Below are 21,001 nucleotides of genomic sequence, written 5' to 3'. Positions count from 1 at the left end.
CTTAGCAAGGGACAAACCTAGAAACACAGCAGAGCATCTCCTACTGATACCTGGGTATAATTTCAGGCTCTCCAAATATGATCACATTTTCGAAACTAACAATGAATTTGAAAACTGTGAAGAAGATAATTTATTCAACAAAACACCTACTGATTAATTTGTTATTGTAATTAACAAAAGCATCAAACCTGTTGAAAGACAGGGCATAAAATCTATTCCATTCAGACTGCAACAAATGAGAGAAAGCAGGGCCAGGTCAACAGCTCTGCAGAGAATCTAGCACCATCCTCCACCTATTTATATTAATCATAAAAGCTCAAGCACACATTTTCAGTGGGCTTTTAAAGTTCAAGTACTCAGTTGTCCAGAACTGAGTGATAGTGTGCAGAAAGTTAATGGTAAAGGTAAAGGAACCATTAGGTCCAGTCGTGACCAACTCTGGGGTTGAGGCTCTCATCTGGCTTTATTGGCTGAGGGAGTCAGCGTACAGCTTCTGGGTCATGTCGCCAGCATGACTAAGCCGCTTCTGACAAACCAGAGCAGCGCACTGAAACGCCTTTTACCTTCCCACCGGAGCGGTACCTATTTATCTACTTGCACTTTGACGTGCTTTCGAACTGCTAGGTGGGCAGGAGCAGGGACCGAGCAACGGGAGCTCACCCTGTCATGGGGATTCGAACCGCCAACCTTCTGATCGGCAAGTCCTAGGCTGTGTGGTTTAACCCACAGCACCACCTGCGTCCATGCAGAAAGTTACACACTAGGTAAAACCATAACTTTCTACAATACTGATCATCTGGGCTTTTGTTTCATTTTATCATTATATACTGTTTTGAACAAGAAAGATTATCAACAAAATGAAGTTTTGAGTCATATCATTAGTATTGTACTTTAGTCTTGTCATTATTACCAGTTCTAGATGCACCAAAGACATTTGTCCAAGTATGGTTATAATCAGTGCTTTTTTCCTTTAAAAAAATGTTTAGGGGTACTCTCATTTTCCTAATCATTGAAATACTGCCCCTCAATGAGGCCAAACTTAGATTCAGAAAATGTTTAGGGGTATGTGTACCCATGTCCCCCCATAAATAAGCACTGGTTATAATTTCTTCTTCAGAAGCGTGTGAATGAATGTGGCATATAAAGCTGGCAATGGCACAATCACTGGTAGCACACAAGGGGATTCACGAATACAATGCCACTCACAATGGAGTTTGCACTGAAGAATTTCCCAGTTAATTGCCCTAAAATATTTCAACAATCCAGTGTTGTTTTTTAATTAGTTTTTATTAGTTTTTTGTGTTACAAAGCAAACAGATAAAGAGGGAACTGTGTATCCGTTGTCTCCACTTTCAATTCATAGCCTTTTTCGCTGATCGTTTACATTTGGTGAAATACATTTTTGTCATAATCTTACAGTTGCAGGGAAGGGGAGGGGGAGAGAGATGGGGATATTGTTCTTTTGTTCTAATGCCTATTCTTAGTGTGTGGGGGGGGGGGTTATGTCAGCATCACATGGGTAGGTCCTTTAGTTGTGTATTTATTCATTTTTATTGATATTGTGAAAGGTTACGGGTTCCTGAGCTTGGTTGGTTGTGTTTAGTTGATTGTGGTGTGGCTTCTTTATGTGAGGAAGGCAGGCTAGGTTGTTGGGTCAAGTTACCCATATTGATCTGTACAGTCATACCTCCGGATGAATACGCTTCAGCTTAAATATTTTCAGGTTGCGCTCCACGGAAGTAACAGAGCGTGTTACTTCCGGGTTTCGCCGCTCACACGTGCACAGACACTCAAAATAATGTCACGCGCATGCGCGGAAGCGGCGAAACGCGACCCGCACAGACATGCAGTCGCGTCTTACGTTTGCTTCAGGATGCGAATGGGGCTCCGGAACGGATCCTGTTCACATCCAGAGGTACCACTGTATGCTGTTGGAGGGGATAGGTTACTGTAATAAAGGGGAACCACACTGGGGTGAAGGCATCCTCCAAAGATTGTCCCCATGCTAGTTGAATTTGTTGGTTAACTTTTCTAGTAGGGCAGTTTCCCCTATGTTTTGGTCTATGTTCACTCCTGATAGGTCCTTCCACTGTCTAGTTATGGTATTTCTAGCTCTAGTTATGATATTTCTAGTAATTTTATTTCATAGTTTCTAATGTATAAAGTGCTCCTTTATCAAAATCATAACACATTTAACGTAGCAAGTTACTTTTTAACATTCCCAACATTTATTAAACCAGGAAGCAGAAAGTGAAATTAACTAGAGGAAAAGTGAAACCTGCTTAATTAAACCTACATATAAGCTACTTAGAAAAGGGCATACTGTACTGGATGTTTACAACTGCAGAAAATATATTAGTATCCTATTGACCTATCTATTGCAGTTGTTGTAAAGATTACTATAAATTTATGTGAGGCACTTTTAACATTTTAAAATATAACTATTTTTATTTACGAACTAAAGATAAATGAACTATTTTCACACCAAACAATGGAGATTTAGGTTTGGCACAAAGTACATATGCTAATCATGAATCAATAGCATCTAGAGTATTAATCTTCACATATAAGCATTTCAATATGTGAGATGAATATTACGTGAAGCTTTGTGCTTCTTTTTACACTTAATGCTAATTACATCAGCACCAATAAAAAGCTTGGATCTTTACAGCACTGAAGATTTAGATGCCACCTTTATGTCCAGTTATAAATGCACTCAAAACAGACCAAGCATTACACTTAGTTTGCTGATATAAATCTGTACCCCAGATCTCAGTATCCAATCCAGCTGGTTAAAAGCATCCCCACAGCATGTCACCACCCTCCCCCACCCTCATAATTTTATGTCAATCAGCCTGGTTGAAGAAGAACGTTTTCATCTGGCACCAAAGGGTGTATAATGAATGCACCAGCCAAACCTCCCTAGGGAGAGCGTTCCACAAATGGGGATCCACTGCAAAAGAAAGAGAAAAAATCCCATTTTCGTGTTGCCAGCCTCCAGGCACACAAAGGAGGACGAGGCACACAAAGAAGGGCCTCAGAAGATTATCTCAGGGTCCAGATAGGTTCATATGGAGAGAGGTGGCCCTTGAGGTATTGTTGTCCTGACCAGTTTAAGGCTGTATAGGTCAAAACCAGCACTTTGAATTGGGACCAGAAACTAATTGGTAGCCAGTGCAGTCGGATGAGGATCAGTGTAATATGCTCAAACCGTCTTTCCCTGGTGAGCAACCTGGCTTCTGAATTCTGCACTAGCTGAAGTTTCAGAACTGTCTTCAGAGGCAGTCCTACATATAATGTGCTGCAGTAATCTAACCTAGATGGGACGCAGGTGGCGCTGTGGTCTAAACCACTGAGCCTAGGGCTTGCTGATCAGAAGGTCGGCGGTGTGAATCCCCGCGACGGGGTGAGCTCCCGTTGTTCAGTCCCAGCTCCTGCCCACCTAGCAGTTCAAAGTCAAAGTGCAAGTAGATAAATAGGTACTGCTCTGGCAGTAAGGTAAACGGCATTTCCATGCGCTGCTCTGGTTTGCCAGAAGCGGCTTAGTCATGCTGGCCACATGGTCCAGAAGCTGTCTGTGGACAAACACCGGCTCCCTCGGCCTACAGAGCGAGATGAGCATGCAATCCCAGAGTCATCTGCAACTGGACCTAACAGTCACAGGTACCTTTACCTTAACCTTTAATCTCACCTAGAGGTTACCAGAGCATAGACCACAGTAGTTAGGCTGTCTCTGTCCAGATTGGGGCATAGCTGGGCTACCAGTCAAAGCTGATGGAAGGCACTCCTGAGCCTCAAATGACAGCAAAGATTCCAAAATACCCCCAAATTGCATACCCATTCCTTTAGAGCAGTGGTGGCCAAACTTGGCCCTCCAGCTGTTTTTGGACTACAACTCCCATCATCCCTAGCTAACAGGACCAGTAGCCAGGGATGATGGAAATTGTAGTCCCAAAACAGCTGGAGGGCCAAGTTTGGCCACCACTGCTTTACAGGGAGTAACCTCATCAAGTGGACTGCAAGAAGATCAAACCTATCCATTCTTAAGGAAATCAGCCCTGAGTGCTCACTGGAAGGACAGATCCTGAAGCTGAGACTCGAATACTTTGGCCACCTCATGAGAAGAGAAGACTCCCTGGAAAAGACCCTGATGTTCGGAAAGATGGAGGGCACAAGGAGAAGGGGACGACAGAGGACGAGATGGTTGGATAGTGTTCTCGAAGCTACCAGCATGAGTTTGACTAAACTGCAGGAGGCAGTGGAAGACAGAAGTGCCTGGCGTGCTCTGGTCCATGAGGTCACGAAGAGTCGGACACGACTAAATGACTAAACAACAACAAACCTCATCAAGAGCAGGCAACCTCCCACCCTTCGGGTCTAGGCAACCACCCACTAACAGTGCCTCAGTCTTATCTGAATTGAGTTTCAGTTTGTTGGCCCTCATCTCATCCATTATTGAGGCAAGGAAATTGTCCAGCACACCCACTGCCCCACCTGCAAATGTAAAGAAATATAGCTGTTTGTCATTATCATAGTGCTGACAATGTACTCCATAACTTGGGATAACCCCACTCAGTGGTATCATGCCAATATTGAACAGCACAGAGGATAGAATCAAGCGCCCTGTGGAACCCCACTGTCAGAGACTGGCTAGATGAGGAGTGGCACCCACAATGAAGGCTCCACAGGACTGAAAAACCAAGCAACACCCTTTAGGAACAACCATCCAAGTAGGACTGAAACAACCACAAGGCAGTGCCACCCACCCCTAACTCAGAGAGCCACTCCAGAAGGATAGCATGGTTGATGGTATCCAAAGCTGCTGAGAGGTTGAGAAGAATTAACAGGGACACATCCTCCCCCCGCTCTCTCCCAAAAGAGCTCATCATACAGGGTGAATAAAGCAGTTTCCATGCCAAAAACTGGGCATAACCCCAATTGAAATGGATCTAGAAAATAAAATTCCTACAAGAATGACTGGATCTGGTCCGAGACAACCCAAAATGTTGTTGGTCATTCTAATGAGAATCGGAATAAAACAAACAAAGGTTAAAGATCAACAATGTTACTGCCACAAAGTAAGGAAGTTAAGAGTAAGGAAGTTAAGAGTAAGGAAGGCTGTGGATACTACTAATTAGTACACAGGCTCTGTACATCTCTGCTTTCTGAACTTGCTGCTCTCAATTTTCTTGAACATACCATGTCATACCACATCAGAAGCAATGGAAAGTACTACTTATTGCAAGAAGAAACAATAACACAACAAAGTTACATTTATGGCAAATATTTATCATTTTGACAAGCTTAAAGATTTCCATTTCAGTAACCTCATAGGAGATATTTCCAATTTATATGTCAGATGAACATTTAGAAGAATGGAAGAATGCCCTGACAAGTTTATGTTTATGCTTGCAGCCACAATGGTCACTGTTAATTTATTTACATAAATGTTCCACAAACCCATTTGTGCTCAAAAAGCTGCAAAATAGCCATCACTGTCACTCCAGTTTGTCCCAAAGTACTTATTTCAAGAATGAAATTGCTCCAGTTACACATTAACATTTATCAATAGCAAACACAGTCATTGTTCCTCTGCCAGTCTACCTTCAGCAAAATTATATACATGTTCTATAGACCAATGAAAATGTAACAGAGGGGGCTAGAGACAGGTGTACTGGTGTGGGGTGGGTGGCAATATTGGGTAAAGAAACATGGCAATGACAAAGGCAAGCAAGAAGCCCTCACATGTCAGCACATGGGATAAGGCACACCCTGGTTTGTGATTACATTAAATATATGACAATTTGCTTTTCTCTATGATGCTGTGGGTTAAACCAAAGAGCCTAGGACTTGCCGATCAGAAGGTCGGCGGTTCAAATCCCCACGACGGGGTGAGCTCCCGTTGCTTGGTCCCAGCTCCTGCCAACCTAGCAGTTCGAAAGCACGTCAAAGTGCAAGTAGATGAATAGGTACCGCTCCGGCGGGAACATAAACGGTGTTTCCGTGCGCTGTTCTGGTTCGCCAGAAGCGGCTTAGTCATGCTGGCCACATGACCCGGAAGCTGTATGCCGGCTCCCTTGGCCAGTAAAGTGAGAAGAGCGCCGCAACCCCAGAGTTGGTCACGACTGGACCTAATGGTCAGGGGTCCCCTTTACCTTTACCTTATGATGCTGAGTAGCTACAGAGAAGAAACATTCAAATCACACAGCTAGCAGGCAGAACTGAGCCCCTGCACCTCTGAAAGGGATGCATCAGAACAGTAGGCTATATATGACAGAGGTTGCAACAACCTCAAATAATATATTCTAGAGATACTGGATGCCCACTTGACATAAAACACAATTTATTACCATGGCTCCAGTAAAATAACTAGTGAGAATCCTCAGCCTAAAAGGAGAATTTATATGATTCTGTTAGGTGGATGGTAATGGGCTCTATATGTGAGATAAAAGTCTGTTTCCCCCCTGTCATTGGGAAGACATATAAGATATAAGGATGGCACAAGTTGTAGGGGGCACTGCCATGACAGCTTAACGAGCATTTCAGGGTTAGCCTTGCTTTGAGCTAATCTTCTCAGGTGCTATTAGGTAAGGTATGGTAAAGGACCCCTGGATGGTTAAGTCCAGTCAAAGATGACTATGGGGTGCAGCGCTTGTCTTGCCTTTCAGGCCGAGAGAGCCGGTGTTTGTCCACAGACAGCTTTCTGGGTCATGCGGCACACGGAGAACCATGACAAATGTCAAGGCACTGGCTAAGTGTCAGTTATTTATTACTAAATAGGAAACAGAGTGGGGTTTTTTGCCTTAGACAATCTTTAAAGAGTTGACAAATGGAAGCAAACAGTGGATTTAAAAAACAGTAGCAGAAGGCAGTACTATGAAGCCACTCTCTCTCCAAAATACTACACTCCAAAAAAAACAACAACCTAACAACACTGTACCAAAAATATCCACAACTGGAATTGAAGCTCTGGGGTCAGCAGGAGACTGGAGGACATGAGGAAAAGCATCTGCTGCTGCACTACCACATGCATCAGCTGTTAGGGGGGAGGCTAAGCAGCCTAAACAAAGCACTGTTGCACCTCCAGTCTCTTTTCTGCCCTCTCTAGACATCCTCCTTGGGCTCCAGGGAGGGTCTCCTCATGAGCCACAAGGACTCTCCAGCTCGCTCTCTCCATTTTCAGTATGAATTAAACTATTAAAACTTTTCTTGGCGCTGCACGTATATATGGTCACGTGCAAGTCGATCATGTGCAAGTGGGGGGCTGCCTGTATGTGTACTGCCTCACCCTACCATGCACTTTGAGAAAACATCTGATGAACCTGAACACACTAAAGGTTTATATTATCATTATCAACATGGTATTAAAAGGGAAATTATACAGATTGATGGAGGAAGGCAGAAGTCAAAGCCAATCACCACATGTAGGGCTTGATGGAACCTCCATGGTCAGGGGCAGTATTCCATGAGATAAAGATGCTGCAAGGGGGCACTAGCAGGGAAAGTCAAAGGGCAAGGGCTGCTGCCTTGAAATCCAACTTGCTGGCCTTCTGGAGGCAACCAACAGGTACTACATGAGGTAGGATGCTGCACTCTGATGTAGCAGGGCTGCACTTATAATTCTCATGAGAGGGAATATAGGTCAATGGAAGAGTCACTGTTATAATTTCCCTTTCCTTTCCAAACAACTCCTGTACAGCAATTCCACACATGTAAACACATACAACTGTAATAGTGTGTGTGTGTGTGTGTGTGTGTGTGTGTACATACCACACACATGCAGATACTATTAATTTTAATACATTTTTACAAGAATATAAAATAAAGAATTTTCTATGCATGCAATTTTTGCTATTGTGTGACATTTATACAAAAGGCGCAAGATTGTATATAATCTCACCCTCAGAACTAATAACGTTTCTATACAAAAAGTACATGTATATAAATTTTAAAAATCATATTAACTTGCCTTTCACATAACCCTCAAGACAGCCAACAACCCCCCCACACACATTGCTTTATGACGTAAAAATATGTAACATGGCTAGCTTCCTTGAGGCATGTGCAAAATACTACAAGATTTTATATAATACTATAAATGCATAGTATTTTTTAATACAGATATAACTGTGCACAGATACGAAAGCTTATCCCTACAACATAAACATGTGCATGAGTGTATACATCTGTCTGCAAGTATACCCTGGCCTATATAAACCCAATTTCAAACAGGTGCACAAGCTTATTCCTATAACATACAGAGCGTGAAATGCGCTGAGCGTATGCACCTGTTCTGCATGTATGGACTTGGCCTATATGAGCAATAAACTATTTGCATCCGCCACCGCCACCCCCCCACACACCTTAAACGGGAAGTAGGTGCCATTTGAGAAATGTAAATGTGTCCACTAGACTAGGAAAAGGAGCTTTAAATCTTTCTCTTGGCTGTAATGAAGGCGGGGCGGCGGCGGCTGGGGGGGGGGGGGGTTCGGTGGAGAAAGAGGGAGCTAGAAAGAGGCCCCCACACCTTTGGTGGAGTGAAATGGGGGTGCGTGTAAAATTATCCTCACCTGTCAAGATGCGGTGGGAGGGGGGCGTGCCGGCTTATAAGAGCTTGGAGGGGGGTTTTGGCGCTTTCAGTCCTGAAACAGCGACGTGTCTAGTGGGCAAAGAGGTGAAGCGGGGGTGCTCGTCTGTGCGCCTTACCTGCTGGAGGGGCGGGGCTCGCGGCGGCAGCAGCAGTGGCCCCCACCTGCCGCCGCCCCCACCGGCCCAGAACGCCCGTGGTTTCTCCTCGAGGCCACCAGGGGCCCCCTTGACGAAGACGGGGAGGAAGAGCGAACGGGCCGAGCCGACTGGCTTTGGAGAGTCCCCACCACAGCCGCCGCCAGACCGCTTCGCTTCCTACGCCGCAGCGACAGCTGCCGCTGACGCCGACAAGGCCAAACGCGGCCGGGCGAGGGAGGGAGGGAGGGAAGGCGGGGTGACGAGAGCCGGAGAAGGGAATGGGGGCGGGGGGGTAGGCTGCTGCGAGGGAGACAAGGAAGCCGGAGGGCGCTCAGAGGGATGCCAACTCGGGAGGGCGGTGTTTACTCCGGGAGGATTGGCAAGCCTAACCGCCAATCCTAGCTCGGGCCGCGGCCGCGCCGCCGCCAGTCGCATTCGCGGCGGGTGGGAAAATGCAAATGAGGACCGAATGCGTAGGAACCGCAGCCTCCTTGAGAGGTTTTTTTGTGTTTTTTTTTAGGGGCGGGGCGAGCGCGCGAGGTCGGTGTGTCCGTTGACAGGTGGCAGTTGGCCCTGCTGAGAGAAGGAGTCGAAAAGCCAGGAAACTGAGTGCGAAAGGGGAGCAGGGAGGAAGCTTGGCGGGTGCCCTGATGAAGAGGCAGGCCTCCCCCCAATGAAGAAAGGTGAGGCAACTGGATCCACAGGGGCAGCAGGTTCTGATGTAGATCACAAATGGACCATTAGGTCCATCTAGCAGTGTTTGTTTTCACTGTCAGCTGCTCTCCAGTTTGTTGCTGTTGAATTTGTATACCGCTGTTCGTCCGAAGATCACAAGGTGGTTCCCATAAAAAAGAATACTAAATAAGACAAAATACATAACAAAACATAAACCAATAACCAGGAGTCTTTTACTAGCCATACCTGGAGATGCCAAGAATCTGAACCTAGGAACTTCTCTGTGCAAAGCAGGTGCTTTACCACTGAGATATGGATCTTTCCCCAATATAATGACCGGGATCCTGAGTTAGGAACCTGCCTTATATCAAGTCAAACAATTGCTCCATATAAGCTCAGTACTGTATTGTCAACACTGTCTGGCAATGGTTCCCCAGGGATTGAGGCTGGGACCTTTTGCATGCAAAGCATGTCCTCCATCACTGAGCTGCAGCCCTTCCCAATAACACAACTTCTTGTTGTGTTAGGCCAGTGATGGCAAACCTTTTAGAGACCAAGTGCCCAAACTGCAACCCAAAACCCACTTATTTATTGCAAAGTGCCAACCGGGCAATTTAACCTGAATACTGAGGTTTTAGTTTAGAAAAAACAACTCATACATTAACATCTTTAGTCTTAAAAGAAAGACACAATAACAGAGCTTTCAACTGCTCACAAGCATATGATCCAAACAAAGTGAGGAAAGCAATCCCAAGTGCTTCACTGACTTAAAATTATTTGGCAGAGAATTCCACACTTTAAGGATTTCATTTTCACAAGATCTCTGCGTCCACCGTGCAAACGGGAATTCCCTCCCTTTAAGCTCCAGCCCGAGCAAGCAAGCAGGTTCTCGGTGTGGTAAGCAAGCGTTCTCGGTGTGGCCTTCTGAGCATGTGCAGAGCGGTGCCCCCCCCCATCACGTGCCATTTCCTGAAAGGGCCTCGGGGGCTGCCCCATGTGCTAACCCTGCTCTCTTGCCCAACCCCAACCTGCCCCTACGCCCCAGGCACGCCTTCACCCGCTGCCCTTGGCTGTGGTTGAGCTCAGTGAAGAAGTACGCCAGCAAGTGGGAGGCGATCATGGTGCAGCAAGGCCGGTGGGGCCCGGAGCCTCGGTGCCGGGTAAGGGGTGACGAGGATGGGGTAGAGGCAGAGGTGGCCCTGCCTGGCTACCCAGCACTGGAACAAAGTGGTTTCTTGAGGCTCGCCAGCGATGCCATCCTCCCCTGCCGGCTCCCGCATGACGCATGTCCTGCCTGGCGTCTCCATTGGTGCCATTGGAGGAGGAAGGCTACTCAGCTGCCCAATTTGAGCTGATCTGCTGTCCTCGCCTTCTGCCGGCTCTGTGCTGGGGCGATGGCATGCGTGCCCACAGAGAGGGCTCTGAGTGCCCCCTCTGGCACACGTGCCATAGGTTCGCCACCACTGTGTTAGGCTATACAGTCCAGTACATGGGCTTGATGGGAACCAAGGATTAGCCCACAGACCAGAGTCTTTTAATTTGAAGTAGAAGATCTACAGTTGTGATTATTCCAGATTGCGCCCCAGTTCCTTTTACACACCTGTGATCCATACTGCTGTATGTAGTCACTCAAGTAGTCCCAGCCAACACACCTTTCCACATCAGGGCTCCACTTTCAGTCTTGGGCTGTGTACACACCATGCATTTAAAACATATTCTCCCTGTGCCCTCCCCCAAAGAAAAATGATGGAAACTGTAGTGTGTTGAGGCTGCTGGTAGTTGTAGCTCTGTAAAGGGCACAGTCCCTAGGTTTCTTTCAGAGAAAATGTTCTTTAGGATTTCTGTCTAATATTGCTTCCAGGTAACCTGTTTATGGAGATTTACCCTGAATTGTGTGCAGGGAGATTAGACAACATCAACTACTTACTGAACAATCGGATGTTATACAGGTTATATACTACATTGTGTCAAACAAGTGTTATCCCATATTTTATAATGCCTATACACATCACTTACGGAAAAAGTCTAATTTACCGTATTTTTCCCTCTATAACACGCAGATTTTTTCTCCTAAAAAGGAAGGGGAAATGTCTGTGCGTGTTATTGAGCGAATGTGTGGTCCCTGGAGCCAAATGGCAAAAAAAATCAGGCAAAAATCAAATCGCGCGTCTCGGAGAAGGGAAACCTGAAAAGAGGAAGTGGCTGCTTTCCTGCATTCTGCCTCAGGGTCTTACTGCCCACCCTCCTCTGTTTCCTTGCTGTGTTTGCTCAAACGGAACAAAGAGCAGGGAAAGCCCCTCCCCTCCAGGCAAGCAGAGTGTCGTCTCTGTGCTCCGGTGCTGCTGAAAACATGCAGGAGAGAGAGAGAGAGAGAGAGAGAGAGAGAGAGAGAGAGCTGGCTGGCTTGGGTGGGTAGGTGAGGGAAAACTTTTGCCTTCCTTTCCTCCCTCCCGTTATACCCCTCTCCTGCATTCTTAGCCAGCTGCTTCTCTGCACACCCCTCTCGTGCTCCTTGTCCATTCTGTATTTTTCCTTCCTTCCCCACTTAAAATGTGGTTAAAAAGCATGGATCCACATGGATCCTCAGGATCTTTGCATTGGGTCACCCCAAATTCACCATCAGATCACATAGCATGTCCATGGCTACAGCCTGCCCCCCAAAAATCACACACGCACTGTTGCCTGGGGCTGCAATGGTGCAAAAATGTGGTTAAAAAGCATGGATCCACATGGATCCTCAGGATCTTTGCATTGGGTCACCCCAAATTCACCATCAGATCACATAGCATGTCCATGGCTACAGCCTGCCCCCCCCAAATCACGCACCCACTGTTGCCTGGGGCTGCAATGGTGCAAAAACGTGGTTACAAAACATGGATCCTCAGGATCTTTGCATTGGGTCACCCCAAATTCACCATCAGAGCACATAGCATGTCCATGGCTACAGCCTGCCCCCCCCAAAATCACACACCCACTGTTGCCTGGGGCTGCAATGGTGCAAAAACGTGGTTACAAAGCATGGATCCACAGGGATTCTCAGGATTTTTGCATTGGGTCGCCCCAAATTCACCATCAGATCACATGTCTGTGGCCACAGCATGAAGCACAAAAATGATACATCCACTGTTTCATTCAGAATGTTTTTTCCCTTGTTTTCCTCCTCTAAAAACGATGTGCGTGTTATGGTCAGGTGCGTGTTATCGAGCGAAAAATACGGTATGCGGAAAGCAGGTTTCTTGCCCAATGAACTTTAATAATGCAGCCTGAACTTTTTATTAATATTTTATTGAAATAATTTCAGTTACAAAAGATAAAGTAAGTGATGAAAGAAAAAAGAGGGAGAAAGAAAAAGTGCAAAAAATACAATAAGAAAAAAAGATATAGTGTAATATGGTAAACATAATTAGTTACATTTCCATACATTATTAGACAGATATAAATTACAGTTTCAGAAGTCCATTCGACTTCCAAAATGTTTGGAAACCAAAGTGTGCCTTCTGATTGGCTGCAGGAAGCTCCTGCCACCCATTGGAACTGTGCTTGATGTTCGGCTTCTGAAAATTGTTCAAAACCGGAACACTCACTTCCGGGTTTCAATGGTTTGGGAGCCAAGGCGTTTGAGATCCAAGGTACAACTGTATTGTCAAAATACATATAACCTACTATATTTTGTATAAACTCATTCCAAATGTCAGTATATTTATCCAAACAAAGTCTACATCTATAAGCAATCCATATGTTGCAAGTGTTGTCATATCATCAATACAGTGGTACCTCAGGTTACATATGCTTCAGGTTACATACGCTTCAGGTTGCAGACTCCACTAACCCAGAAATATTACCTCGGGTTAATAACTTTGTTTCAGGATGAGAACAGAAATTGTGCAGTGGCAGCGCGGCGGCAGCGGGAGGCCCCATTAGCTAAAGTGGTGCTTCAAGAAGAATGTTTTAAAAATGGAAATCGGATTTGACAAAATTTATCTGGCAAGGTAAAAAGCTGCGGATTAAATACAAATTACTAACAGACAAGAAGGAGTGGGGGGTTGGGCTTCCAGACCTGAGAATATATTATGACGCCGCATTCTTTAGCTGGATTAAGGACATTCTAGACTTAGAGGGCTGGAATAATAGATATGGCTGGCGTGCTTATCTAATTTACAATAAAGTGGTGGTACATAAAGAATTTCTAAGACATATAAATAGGAAATCTCTGTACAAGGTCTAGATGAGACATCATAGGCTGTTAGAACCGAAAACCCCATAGTGGGTATCACCATTAGAAGTAAACACGGCAGGTAGACTTGCCACATATCAGCAACTTCTAAAAGAGGAACAGGGTCAATTAAAATTAAGATCGTATGAGGAGGCGAACCAATACTACACCACATGGCTACAATATCATCAAATTGCCCAAATATTTAATCAGGATAAAATAACAGATGCGCAATGTCATTTCTTTTCTCTGCACTCCTCCCAGTGGTTATTTTTCTTCTGGTCACTGCTAGGGATACATGACTTGACTGCCTGTCTCCAGGCACTGCAGTTGTCTGTAAGAGATTCCCACATGGCAAGGCTGATATTGCCAGCCCTCAGGACACATTTGCAGATATCTTTGTAATGCAGAATTGGTCTGCCAATTGGCCCGGTACCAGAAGCCAGCTTCCTGTAGATATTCCATGGGAATCTTGCCATCTTCCATTCTGTGGGCGTGACCAAGCTAGTGTAGATGTCACTGAGACAGGAGTGCAAACAATCTTGGAATGCGAGCTTGAGAGAGCACATCTTTGTCTGGAATTCTGTCCTGCCATGTGATACCCCAAATCCTCCTGATGTAGCGCCTGTGGAAGGCATTGAGGCATAGCTTCTGGCAGTTGTAAGTTGCCCACAATTCGCTTCCATAAAGCAGTGTGCTCAACACACAAGCCTGGTAGACCTTCATCTTGGTATTACCCAGATGCTCCACGGAGTAGCGATATGGGGCATGGATCCAAATGCTAACAAAGCCTTAGAAATAGTGCAGAACAAGTTAATGGACTATACAGAACTAGATAAACTAGCAGGAAGGATTCGAAACCGGCGGGACCATAAATTCACAGAAGACTGGAGTAAATTTACGAACTACTTGAAAAGTATTTGTGAAGATCAGATGACGTTTGTAGGTTTGCAATAAGTTTTGTGACGAGTATTATTGGAAGTATTGCAAAAATGGAGAAGGGGAAGGATTATTTGTTAAGAGATGTAAAGGCAATATCAAGTTAAGAAATGCATAAGAAGTGGTTAAAACGGTGGATCATCAGAGGTGCTGATGGAAGTCTAAAAAGATTGTATAAGTGATAAGCTTTGTGGTACATTTTATTATATATATTTCTATATATATGAAATAGTGCAGAACAAATTCCTCAGGAAAGTGCTCTTGCTCCCCAGTGGGACCCCAGCTGCTCTTCTCCGCGTGGAAGCGGACGTGACAACAATACAGGCTAGAACTGACTATCTGTGTCTAAACTATGTGAAAAGACTCCAATCTCTCTTTGGAGGAGAGATTCCCCGCTATGTCCCACACAGAACGGGAACAGACCAAATGTTGGAAGGATGTCATCCAACCCCTCTTGACCCAATATCAATTACAAGATCTTCAGGTGATCATGATGATGGATAAGAGGCACTTAAGAGATTGTCTCTTCAGGTCCAATGCAGAAAGGGATTTAACCATGATTGCCTCTACCAAAAGCTCACCATGGTTCCGACTTATCAAAACGGAGCACATCCAAGCTAGTTATCTGACAAAGCTCCCACTTGCTGTACTAAGAATCGCCTTTACAGAATTACGATTCCAATTGATGCCCTTGGCGGTGGTGGATGGTCGGTATGGCAAAGAACAGTACAAGGAGAGGCTTTGTCTGTGTGGGCAACCTTGGAAGGAGGACCTATACCACTATTTATTGCAATGTCCACTATATATAGAACCAAGAGACTGATTTATAAAAACCCCTGCTTACGAACGGAACACACTCGAACAGGGTGCAAAGGGTGAAATGGCTGCTGAGTGATGCTGATGATTTCGTAACTTATAAAGTAACACTATATGCGTTGGCAGCTAAGAAGATCAGGAGAAAAGAACTAGATAAAACAGTGGTCAGTTGCAAAGGTGATTCAGACATTTAAGCTGGCACATTCTACCTGAGAACCCCCTGCTATTCTATTGTATGCAACAAATAATTTCTAGGAGACGTGACCGTGGTTTATTGTATTTGCAGTGCCTGATGTTTTTATGGTTTTTATGGTTATTGTTGCTTTTCTTTTTGTTCCCTTTGTGAATGATGCCATGGCCTTTGGCTAGTGCAATAAAGTTTATGATGATGGTATTGGTTGTTAGCATTCCATTCTCCCATACCATTTTGGAGAAGCGAGTCATTGCCGTAGCTGCCCTGCCAATACACTTGTCCAGCTTAGCATCAATTGAGAGATTGTTGGTTATGGTGGACTCCAGGTAGACAAAATTGTCTACCACTTTGAGCATGTGGTCACTAATGCTGATGCATGGAGTGCTGGTGACATCCTGATCCAATATGTTGATCTTTGTTAGGCTGATGGTAAGGCTGAACTCCCTGCAGGCTTGGGCAAAACAGCTGATGAGTCTCTGTAGAGGTTCCTTGATTGTGCTATCAAGGCTAACAACATCTCTTGGATAAGGATTCACCACACTTTTGTCTTGGTGCAAAGACAGACACTTGTCGCTCCTTGTACGGCTGTGCACACCACCTTCGGTTGAGCTGAAGGCATGTGAGAACAACAGAGAGAAGAATATGCCAAAGACTGTTGGTGAGAATACAGCCCTGTTTCACACTGCTATCTGTAGGCAAGGCATCTGAGAGCCATCATATTGGACAGTGCCACACATGTTGTCATGGAAGGACACAATCATCCTGTGGTATCCTATCTTGGATAGGATCCTAGCACTCTGTCTTGTTCAGTGTATAGTCCTTTTTGGCTGACGAGGTCAAAGGCCTTCGTCAGGTCTATGAAGGCAATGTACAAGAGGCATCTCTGCTCTTGGCATTTCTCCTGCAGCTTGCGCAGTGAGAAAATCATGTCTACTGTTGACCTCTGAGCTCTAAAGCAGTATTGTCACTTGAGGTAGACCCTGTCAGCAAGTGCCTGTAATCTATTGAGAACATCAAGAGTGAAAGCTTTCCCCACAGTACTCAGCGAGGAGATCTCACAGTAGTTGTTGCAGTCTTGGTGGTCACCTTTGTTCTTTTAAAGGCTCATGATTTTGGAGTCACACATGTCTTGTGGCATGGATCCTTGTTCTCAACACTGCAACACTACAGTAGAGGTGTGTCATGTGGGAAGAACTGAAGCTGGCTTTCAGAACTTCTGTTGGGATTCCTTTCTTTCCTGGGGCTTTACCATGTACCTGAGCATTGATGGCATTCTTCAGCTTGTCATGGGATCATACTCACCATCATACTATTAATTTCTGGTTAAATAATTGGTTGTTTTGTCTTTTAAAGCTGTTGTGTTGCATCCAGAGGCTTCCACCTTGTTACAGCACACTCTTTCACTTTCTGAAAGCCTATACCAAGGACACTGGGAATCAACCACCAATCAACAGCAACTATATTCTTCTGTTTTCTGTCTCCATGTCAGAACAATGTTTTAAACAAATCTATTACCTTCAGAGAATGCTTTCCACATTAATTTGTCTACTACAGAAACCCTGCATATTACTATGGATCCTGGGGCATATTCTAGGGTGCACACTTCACTAGCAAGGCCTCTTTGGCATCACAGTTGCCCCACAGGAATGGAGAGAGTGTCCAAGAAAACATCCAATAGTCCTGTTATCTTGGAGGGGAAGATCAGTAGCACTGAGCAAGAGATCTTTCAAAGAACTTTGGCTGCTATTATTGGTCTTGGGGAACTCCAGGTTCTTCAGAGAAGAGTTTGAAAGCATGAGAAAGTCAGAAACTGCATCAATTAATGGTAATCCATTTGTAAAACAGCCGCCTGAAGCTTCATGGTCAGGGCCCACTTCAATTCAGAAGCGGGGGGCAGGGTCACGTCAGAAACAAGGGGGGGCCAAAACTTAAAGAAAACTTCAAAAACCTCCCAATTTATAATAAAAAGACTGACAGGTCAACTGATTGTGTTGTTGCTAGCTTTATCAAACAGCAGGGATAGGGAACCTGTGGTTCTCCAGATGTTGTTGGACTTCAAGTCCTATCAGTCCCAGCCAGCAGAGCCCAATGGTCAACATCATCTGAAGGACTTTAGATTCCCCACCTTTGCCTTAAGGCAGGAATGTCCAAAGTCCATTTTGGCAGCCTAATCCAGCCTGCCAGTTGATTTTATCTGGCCCCTGGGGCAGTATATGTCCTGGGGTAAAATCCCCCCAAAAGTTCAGCAACTTCAGTCCTCAAAAAAGCTCAACAACCTTGGGGTTAAATCCTTAAAAAACCTTAACAACTTCAATCCTTAAAAAAAAAAAAAAAGCTCACAACTTTCGTCAGCCCTCATGCATGTTCACTTCATCAAATCTGGCCCTCTTTGAAAAAAGTTTGGACACCCCTGCAGGGCAAGTCTGGCCAAAGGGGAAGGGAGATAAGAAGACCACCTGATTTATAGTCTTGCAATAAACCTCCAGAACACAGGAGATTGACACATAATGGGTCCAGTCCAGGTATCGGTTTGCAAAAATAAATAAATGTTCTTTTAACATGGGAGGGTCAAACATTAGTTCTACATTAGGCATCAGCAACTGTAAGACACAAATCTGACCAAGTTGTAGTTGGACCCCAGAACTAATAACCCACTGGCAAGAGTACTTAGAAGTATGGAATGAGGTTCCAGCAATCCCCTGGGTAGGAAGGATGGAAGAAGCTGGGCCTACCACCAAATCATCCCTTCTTCAAAATTGCCATCTCAATAAATTAGCTGTTAATCAGGTTGTCCTAACCTAAAATAGGCACACCAAAATTCTGGGTCATTTATAAACTAAACACCTCAGATGCTGACAGAGCTGGACCTGAATCTGAACACATCCTTGCCTCAGAAAACTCAGTTAGTACATCTCCCATTTTAGCAACCAGTTTAAAGGCTCTTTATTATGTTATGAGAACAGTGTTATGAGAGTAATCACATTTCTTTCAAAACTGCTTAGCACATAAAAATGGTGCCTAGAGTTGATGTGTATTTGCTAAAGAACAGGAAATGGCTTAAAAGGTGATAAAGCTCAGTTCACCAGTCATTGCAGGGGGTAAAGGGACCCCTGACCATTAGGTCCAGTCGCAGACAACTCTAGGGTTGAGACGCTCATCTCGCTTTATTGGCCGAGGGAGCCAGCGAACAGCTTCCGGGTCATGTGGCCAGCATGACCAGAGCAGCGCACTGAAACGCCTTTTACCTTCCCGCCGGAGCGGTACCTATTTATCTACTTGCACTTTGATGTGCTTTTGAACTGCTAGGTGGGAAGCAGGGACTGAGCAACGGGAGCTCACCCCGTCGCGGGGATTTGAACCGCCGACCTCCTGATCGGCAAGCCCTAGGCTCTGTGGTTTAACCCACAGCACCTCCCGTGTCCCTTTTATTGCAGGGGGTAGCTATGGCTAAAAGGAGAGATAGTAAGCTACTGATTTTGAGATAGGCTTTAAAGGGCTATTTCACAGAAAGGGTCAGATGTGGCATGGATCAGCTTTTACGTATGATTCAACTCTGCATATTTTTCTGGGATAAAATTAACCCAAGAGCAAGGCTGTGCAAAGTGCTAATTCACCCCAACTCATTGTTCATGGGTGGGAAAGCAGCTTTGGAAGGAGAAACTAATTACAGTGGTACCTCGCTTCAGGTTACAGACACTTCAGGTTACAGACTCCGCTAACCCAGAAATAGTACCTCAGGTTAAGAACTTTGCTTCAGGATGAGAACAGAAATCGTGCTCTGGCGGCGCAGCAGCAGCGGGAGGCCCCATTAGCTGAAGTGGTGCTTCAGGTTAAGAACAGTTTCAGGTTAAGAACGGACCTCCAGAACGAATTAAGTACTTAATCCGAGGTACCACTGTACAGGGAAAGAATTAAGAAGCCACTCTTCCAGTACTGTTAAATGTATAGCCATGTTTAGAGATAAATATCACTGTATTTAGGAGGCACTACTGTTCCAGGTGCCTCCTAAAACCTTACCTCAGCAAGCCTATTCTGAGTCTAAACCAACTGAGCCTCATGGGCTTGCCGATGAGAAGGCTGGCAGTTTGAATCCATGCCACTGGGTGAGCTCCCATTGCTCTGTCCCAGTTTCTGTCAACCTAGCAATTTGAAAGCATACCAGTGAAAGTAGATAGTTACTGCTGTGGCGGGAAGGTAAACTGTGTTTCCATGTTCTCTGGTTTCCGTTATGGTGTCCCGTTGTGCCATAAGTGATTTAGTCATGCTGGCCACATGACCTTGAAATCTGTCTGTGGAAAAATGGCAGCTCCCTTGACCTGAAAGCAAGATGAGCACTGCACCCCATAGTCATCTTTGACTGGACTTAACCGTCCAGGGGTCCTTTACCTTTACCCTCTGGCATATAACTGAGTTATAAAGTGAAACAAACTGCATTAGGGGTTGTCGTTTTTTAAGTTTAACCTTACTTTGATTTTCTCAGCTTCTGACTGTGGCCTATTCCCATTTTCAAAATGGCGTTCAGCATCTCTATAAATCTGTCACAATCATACTAAGGTACAGATTACAGGTTCCTGATGTACACTTCAATGTCACGGGACTAAAATGAAATAATTCCTTAGAAAGGTCTTTCTGCACCCTCTAGTGGTAAGGAAAAAACACAGTTCAATTGATGAACCATCTTCTCTTGGGTCTGTTCAGGTGCAGTATTTCAAGGGAACGGGATGGGCACTGAGCTTGCTTTTCATGCTCAAATACATGTATATATATTAAGTGTTCCTGAACCACAGCTGCATTAGTTTGTTGCTGCTATATTTGGTTTGAGGCTTGTTGAAATACATTTTTTTTTCACTGGAGCCAAGCATCCACCCATTTGCTACAGGAATAGCTTTCAACACATCATACCCACCCTCACTGAGCAACACAGCTATAGGAAGGCCACATTTGAGGTTACCTAGCCCTGGACAAATTTTGGGTTTAACACTTTGAAGTAGACAGATGTTGATGAAGTTATGCATGCATGGTAAAGAGAAAAAGTACCATTGTACTGAAGGGTAGCATCACTGGGTTGGGCTTACTTGCGCCTCTGGTGAATGAAGGCAGGAGTAGTTTTTACAAGGAATAGGTTGGCCCTTCTACAGTTTTGCATACTCACTGAGCATAAACAGTCCAGAACTGAAACTCAAAATAGTATTAACATATTTCCGACAACAATCCTTTAACTCAAAGCCAACCATGCAAACAGAGGTGGGAAGAGGTGTTGTGGGGTGGCCAACTCTCAAGAAACTGCAATCTACTTTCAGAATTAAAAACTGGCAGTGATCTACCCCCTTTTTGGGGGGTTCAGCTCAAAGCTTTTGAGCTTTTTTTAGGGAGGAGAAAAGCCCCGTTTTTAGGGGTTTAAAATGCTTTTTTTGGGGGGGAGAAGTGCCTTGGGGGGG

General features: G+C 44.9%; 1 protein-coding gene and 1 long non-coding RNA gene across 17 annotated transcripts in view; one reads left to right on the top strand and one right to left on the bottom strand.

Moving 5' to 3' along the window:
- RALGPS1 (Ral GEF with PH domain and SH3 binding motif 1) overlaps positions 1-9,220 on the bottom strand; it is a 218,704-nt gene extending 209,484 nt beyond the window's left edge. For 6 of the 16 annotated variants that reach the window (XM_083596995.1, XM_083596986.1, XM_083596996.1 and 3 more), the window contains exon 1: positions 8,707-9,146. The gene's annotated coding sequence lies outside the window, so the exon portion shown is untranslated. Of the gene's footprint in view, positions 1-8,570 lie in introns of all 16 variants that reach the window. The other 10 variants (XM_083596988.1, XM_083596989.1, XM_083596997.1 and 7 more) reach the window with 7 other exon arrangements.
- Positions 9,221-9,259: 39 nt separating this feature from the next.
- Positions 9,260-21,001, top strand: part of LOC310754794 — a 19,402-nt gene continuing 7,660 nt past the window's right edge. Inside the window, exons 1-3 of the long non-coding RNA XR_014544024.1 lie at positions 9,260-9,410; positions 11,264-11,351; positions 12,914-13,031. This is a non-coding gene — a long non-coding RNA (uncharacterized lncRNA). The remainder of the gene's footprint in view (positions 9,411-11,263; positions 11,352-12,913; positions 13,032-21,001) is intronic.

Source organism: Podarcis filfolensis (assembly GCF_964270895.1).
Source record: "Podarcis filfolensis genome assembly, chromosome: Z".
NCBI classification, from domain to species: domain Eukaryota; kingdom Metazoa; phylum Chordata; class Lepidosauria; order Squamata; family Lacertidae; genus Podarcis; species Podarcis filfolensis.
The sequence above is the reverse complement of the archived record's forward strand: the minus strand, read 5'-3'. Positions and strand labels throughout refer to the sequence as shown.